The following is a 7,818-nucleotide window of genomic DNA, read 5'->3' as shown; positions in this document are numbered from 1 at the left end:
GATGTTAAACATGAACTCACAACACAAGAAGGAATAAGATGTGACAGCAATAACTTAGAAGAGGAAGAAGAAAGGGATCGAATCAACTTAGTCTAAGGGAATAAGAGGCCATCAAAAAATGGACTATCACATCCATGATATTTTTTTATACAAACCTCATGGTAACCACTAACCAAATAATCAGAACAGAATCACAGAAGATAAAGAAAGAGAAAACTAAGAGAACCCCCATACAGAACTACCAAACTGAATTGCTAGTCCGAAACACACAGGATGAGAAACAAAAGAAATGCAAAAGAACCGGAAAAAGGGTGATAAAATAACAACAACAAGCCCACAATATCAATAATTACCCTAAATGTAAATGGACTGAACTCTCCAATCAAAAGACACAAAGTGGTGGGATGGATTAAAAAACAAGACCCAACAACATGCTGCCTCCAGGAAACACATCTCAGCTCTAAAGACAATCATAGGCTCAGAGTGAAAGAATGGAAGACAATACTTCAAGATAATGGCAAACAAAAGAAAGCAGGTGTTGCCATACTTATATCAGACAAAGTTGACTTCAAGATAAAACAGGTAATGAGACACAAAGAGGGGCAACATATAATGATAAAAGGGACACTCCACCAAGAAGACATATCACTTTTAAATATATAGGCACCCAATACAGGAGCACCAAGGTACATAAAGCAACTATTAACAAACCTAAAAGGAGATATTAACAAGAACACAATAATAGTAGGGGATCTTAACACCCCACTCTCCTCAATGGACAGATCATCCAGACAGAAAATAAATAAGGAAATAATGGACCTAAATGGAAAACTAGGTGAGATGGACTTAATAGACATATACAGAGCACTCCATCCAAACACAGCCGATTACACATTCTTCTCAAGCACCCATGGAACATTCTCAAGAATAGACCAGATGTTGGGAAACAAGGCATGCTTATATAAATTTAAGAAGACTGAAATCATAAATCGCATCTTTTCAGACCGTAATGCCATGAAGTTAGAAATCAACTACAAGGAAAAAACTGGGAAAATGACAAAGATGTGGAGACTCAACAACATGTTACTAAACAACCAATGGATCATTGATGAAATTAAAGGAGAAATCAAAGCATATCTGGACACAAATGAAAATGAAAATATACCATACCAACTCATATGGGATGCAGCAAAAGTGGTCCTGAGAGGGAAATTCATAGCAATACAGGCCCACCTTAACAAACAAGAAAAAGCCCAAATAAGCAACCTCAAACTATGCCTAACAGAATTAGAAAAAGAAGAACAAACAAAGCCTAAAGTCAGCAGAAGGAGGGAAATAATAAAAATCAGAGCAGAAATAAATGAAATTGAAATTAAAAAAACAGTAGAAATGATCAATGAAACAAAGAGCTGGTTCTTTGAGATGATAAACAAAATTGACAAACCCTTAGCCAGACTCACCAAGAAAAAAAGAGAGAAGGCTCAAATAAATAAAATTAGAAATGAAAAAGGAGAAATTACAACAGATGCCACAGAAATACAAAAGATTATAAGAGAATATTATGGAAAAACTATATGCCAACTAATTGGACAATCTAGAAGAAATGGATAAATTCCTAGACTTATACAACCTCCCAAAACTGAATCAAGAAGAAATAGAGAACCTGAATAGACCAATCAAAAGTAAAGTGATTGAAACAGTAATCAAAAACCTCCCAAAAAATAAAAGTCCAGGACCAGATGGCTTCTCTGGAGAATTTTACCAAACATTCAAAGAATATTTAATACCCATCCTTCTCAAACTATTCCAAAAAATAGAGGAAGATGGAACACTTCCCAACACATTCTATGAGGCCAACATCACCCTGATACCAAAGCCAGGCAAAGACAATACTGAGAAGGAAAACTACAGACCAATATCCCTGATGAACATAGATGCAAAAATCCTCAACAAAATATTGGCAAACTCAATACAGCAATACATTAAAAAGATCATACACCATGATCAAGTGGGATTTATACTAGGGACACAGGGATGGTTCAACATCCTCAAATCAATCAATATGATACACCGTATTAACAAAACGAGGAATAAAAACCATGTGATCATCTCAGTAGATGCAGAGAAGGCTTTTGACAAGATCCAACATCCATTCATGATAAAAACTCTCAACAAAATGGGTATAGAAGGAAAGTACCTTAACATAATAAAGGCCATATATGACAAACCCACAGCCAGCATCATACTCAATAGGGAAAAACTGAAAGCCACCCCTCTGAAAGACAAGGGTGCCGACTCTCGCCACTCTTATTCAACACAGTACTGGAGGTTGTGAACAGAGCAATTAGGCAAGAAAAAGGAATAAAAGTAATCCAAATAGGCAACAAAGAAGTGAAACTCTCGCTGTTTGCAGATGACATGATCTTCTATATAGAAAACCCTAAAGAATCCATTGGAAAACTATTAGAAATAATCAACAACTACAGCCAAGTGGCAGGGTACAAAATCAACTTACAGAAATCAGTTGCATTTCTATATACCAACAATGAACTAACAGAAAGAGAACTCAAGGAGACAATCCCATTTACAATTGCAACAAAAAGAAAAAAATATCTAGGAGTAAATTTAACCAAGGAAGTGAAAGACCTATACAATCAAAACTATAAGACATTATTAAGTGAAATCAATGATGACATAAAGAAATGGAAAAATACTCCATGATCTTGGATTGGAAGAATAAACATAGTTAAAATGTCCATACTACCTAAAGCAATCTACAGATTCAATGCAATCCTAATCAGAATCCCAAGGACATTCTTTACAGAAATAGAACAAAGAATACTAACATTCATATGGGGCAACAAAAGGCCCCATATAGCTAAAGCAATCCTGAAAAAGAAGAACAAGGCTGGAGGAATCACAATCCCTGACTTCAAAACATACTACAAAGAGATAGTAATTAAAACAGCATGGTACTGGTACAAAAACAGACACACATATCAATGGAACAGAATTGAAAGTCCAGAAATAAAACCTCATATCTATGGGCAGCTAATCTTTGACAAAGGAGCTAAGGACATACAGTGGAGAAAGGAAAGTCTCTTCAATAAGTGGTGCTGGGAAAACTGGACAGCCACTTGCAAAAGAATGAAAGTAGACCATCTTCTTTCACCATACACAAAAATTAACTTAAAATGGATCAAAGATCTGAAGGTGAGACCTGAAACTATAAAACTCCTGGAGGAAACTATAAGTAGTACACTATTCGTCATCAGCCATAAAGGGATCTTTTTGAATTCCATGTCTACTCAGACAAGGGAAACAAAAGAAAAAATAAACAAGTGGGACTTCATCAGATTAAAGAGCTTCTACAAGGCAAATGAAACCAGAATCAAAATGAATAGGGAACCCACCAGCTGGGAAAAAATATTTGCAAACCATATATCTGACAAGGGATTAATCTCCATAATATATAAAGAACTCCCACAACTGAATAACAAAAAAAACAAACAACCCAATCAAAAAATGGGCAGAGGAAACGGACACCTTTCCAAAGAAGATATACAGATGGCCAATAAGCACATGAAAAGATGCTCAACATCACTAATCATCAGGGAAATGCAAATCAAAACCACACTAAGATATCACCTGACACCCATCAGAATGGCTATAATCACCAAGACAAAAAGCAACAAATGCTGGAGAGACTCTGGAGAAATGGGAACCCTAATCCACTGCTGGTGGGAATGCAAACTGGTGCAGCCTCTATGGAAAACAGTATGGAGATTCCTCAAAAAATTAAAAATAGAAATACCTTATGATCCAGCTATCTCACTACTAGGTATCTACCCAATGAACCTGAAATCAACAATCCAAAGAGGCTTATGCCTCCCTATGTTCACTGCAGCATTATTCACTATAGCCAAGGCATGGAAGCAACCCAAGTATCCCTTGACTGATGATTGGATAAAGAAGATGTGGTATATATATGCCATGGAATACTACTCAGCCATAAAAAACACAAAATAGTCCCATTTGCAACAACATAGATGGTCCTGGAGACTATTATGTTAAGTGAAATAAGCCAGGAAGAGAAAGACAAACAGTGCATGATTTCACTCATATGTGGAAGATAAACCAACACACGGACAGATAGAATTGTTTAGTGGCTACCAGGGGCTAGAGGGGTGGGGGGTGGGCACAAGGGGTGGAGGGATGCACTTATATGGTGACTGATAAACAATAATGTACAACAAAAATTTCACAATTAAAAAAAAAAACACGAAATGTAAAGATATTTCATGCTCATGGATTGAAAGAATAAACATAGTTAAAATGTCCTGGGGTCAGCCCGGTCACATAGTGGTTAAATTCACGTGCTCTGCTTTGGCAACCTGGGATTCACAGGTTTGGATCCCGGGCACAGACCTATGCACCACTCATAAAGCCATGCTGTGGTGGCATCCTACAAACAAAATAGAGAAAGATGGGCAGAGATGTTAGCTCAGGGCCAATCTTCCTCAGTAAAAAGAGGAAGACTGAGGGGCTGGCCCGGTGGTGTAGTGGTTAAGTTGGCGTGTTCTGTTTCAGCAGCCCGGGGTTCGCTGGTTCGGATCCTAGACATGAACCTACACACCACTCATCAAGCCGTGCTGAGGCGATGTCCCACACAGAGCAACTAGAAGGATGTACTACTATGACATACAACTATCTACTGGGACTTTGGGGAGAAAAAGGAGGAAGATTGGCAACGGATGTGAGCTCAGAGCCAATCTTCCTCATCAAAAAAAAAGAAAAAAAAGGCCATATTACCTAAAGCAATCTATAGATTCAATGCAATCCCAATTAGAATCCCAATGACTTTCCTCATGGAAATATAACAAAGAATCCTAAAATTTCTGTGGAATAATAAAAGACCCTGAATAGCCAAAGCAATCCTGAGTAAAAAGAACAAAGCTGGAGACATCACAGTCCCTGACTTTAAAATATACTACAAAGCTATAGTAATCAAAACATCACGGTACTGGTACAAAAACAGACACACAGATCAATGGAACAGAATGAAAGCCCCAAAATAAAACCACACTTTTACGGACAGCTAATCTTCAACAAAGGAGCCAAGAACATACAATGGAGAAAGGAAAGTCTCTTCAAGAAATGATGTTGGAAAAACTGGGCAGCTATGTGCAAAAGAATGGAAGTAGACTGTTACTTGTCCCATACACCAAAATTAACTCAAAATGGATTAAAAACTTGAAGGTAAGACATGAAACCATAAAACTCCCAGAAGAAAATATAGGCAGTATACTCGGTCTTAGCAGCATCTTTTTGAATACTATGTCTACTCTGGCAAGGGAAACAAAAGGAAAAATAAATACATGGGACTACATCAGACTAAATAGCTTCTGTAAGGCAAAGGAAACCAGGAAAAAAATGAAAAGACAACCCACCAACTGGGAGAAAATATTTACAAATCATATATCTGGCAACAGGTTAATTTCCAAAATATATAAAGAACTCATACAATTCAACAACAAAAAGACAAACAACCTGATCAAAAAATGGGCAGAGGATATAAACAGACATTTTTCCAAAGAAGATACACAGATGGCCAACAGGCATATGAAAACATGTTCAACATCACTAATTATTAGGGAAATGCAAATAAAAACTACAATGAGATATCACCTCAGACACATCAGAACGGCTATAATTAATAGGACGTGAAATAATAAGTGTTGGAGAGGTTGTGGAGAAAAGGGAACCCTCATACACTGCTGGTGGGAATACGAACTGGTGGAGCCACTATGGAAAACAGTATGGAGATTTCTCAAAAAATTAAAAATAGAAATACCATACAATCCAGCTATCCCACTACTGGGTATTTATCCAAAGAATGTGAAATCAACAATACAAAGAGATCTATGCACTCCTATGTTCATTGCAGCATTATTCACAATAGCCAAGATGTGGAAGCAACCCAAGTGCCCATCACCGGATGAACAGATAAAGAAGATGTAGTGTGTGTGTATATATGTATATACACACACACAATGGAATACTACTCAGCCATTAAAAAAGACAAAATCTTTCCAACAACATGGATGGACCTTGATAATATTATTTTAAGCAAAATAAGCCAGACAGAGAAAGACAAACACCATATGATTTCACTCATATGTGGAAGATAAACATATGGATAAAGCGAACAGATTAGTGGTTACCAGAGGGGAAGGGGGCGGGGAGGATGGGCAAAAGGAGTAAAGGGCACAAATGTATGGTGACAGATAAAAACTAGGCTATTGGTGGTGAGCACGATGCAGTCTATACAGAAACTGATGTATAATAACGTACACCCAAAATTACACAATGTTATAAACCAATAGGACCTCAATAAAATTTTTTTAAAAAGACTTTAATGTAAAAGAAAAAAAGACCTATAAAACTCTGATGAAACAAATCAAAGAAGATCTAAATAAATGGAGAGATATTCCAGGTTCATGGATAGCAAGACTCAATATTGTTAAGATGTCAGTTCTTCCAACCTGATTTATAGATTCAATGCAATCCCAATCAAAATCCCAAGAAGTTACTTTGTGGATATCAACAGACTGATTCTAAAGTTTATATGGAAAGGCAAAGACCCAGAATAGCCAACACAATATTGAAGAAAAAGAACAAAGTCAGAGGATTGACTACCCAACATCAAGACTTACCATAAAGTGACAATAATCAAGACAGTTTGGCATTGACAAAAGAATAGACAGATCAACGGAACAGAATAGAGAGCAGAAATAGACCTACAAACATACAATTAACTGATCTTTGACACAGGAGCAAAGCAATTCAATGGAGAAAGGATCATCTTTTCAACAAATGGTGCTGGAACAATTGAACATCCACACGCACAAAAATGCTGTGGTGCATCTATAGCATAGAGTACTACTCAGCAATAAAAAGGAACAAACTTAAAACAACTTAGACGAACCTCTAGAAAATTATCCTGAGTGAAAAAAAGCGAATCTCAAATGATACCATATTGTATGATTCCATTTGTTTAACATTCTTGAAATGACAAAATTTTACAAATGGAGAACAGAATGGTGGTAGCCAGGGGTTAAGGAGGTACAGATGGGAGGCAAGTGAGCGTGACTATAAAAGGCAACGCTAGGGATTTTGTGGCGATGCAAATATTCTGCAGCTTGACTGTATCATTGTCAATATCCTGATTGTGATATTGTATTACAGGTTTGCAAGATTTACCGAGGGGAAATTGAGATTTACCATGGTATTTGTGTATTATTTCTCACAACTGCATGTAAATCTACAATTATCTCAAAAGAAAAATTTAATTAAAAAAAAAAACCCTAATCTAGACATGCTTAATGAGTTAGTCAGATAAAGCACTGCCCAGTAGTATACTGCTATATATTTTTCTCTTCTCCTAGGTTGGTTAACTCAGCAGAAACCTGAGAGTAATTATATTTATTCACCCCTATATATTCTTTCCGGGTGAGGGAGGATTTTCCTCGAGTCATTATTAGCAAAGCAATATATACTACAAATCACCAGATTTCTACAAATTTTAATGCGTCCAAGAAGCCTAGCAACCCTATCCCATGTCCTGTGATAGACTGTGCCCTCTACCCGGTATTAAGTTTAAGGTAGCTGCCATTGGCCTAGTTTTGAAGGGGCAGCTTAAAGATGATCTAGTAGGATCTCTTGTTTTTGTCCACAGTGAAATCGAAGTTTCAAGAGGTTCAGTGAATCACTATGGACATGTAGTTTGTCATGAATAGATAACCAACACTATGGTAT

This window comes from Diceros bicornis, chromosome 14, assembly GCF_020826845.1.
Source record: "Diceros bicornis minor isolate mBicDic1 chromosome 14, mDicBic1.mat.cur, whole genome shotgun sequence".
Taxonomy (NCBI): domain Eukaryota; kingdom Metazoa; phylum Chordata; class Mammalia; order Perissodactyla; family Rhinocerotidae; genus Diceros; species Diceros bicornis.
The sequence above is the reverse complement of the archived record's forward strand: the minus strand, read 5'-3'. Positions refer to the sequence as shown.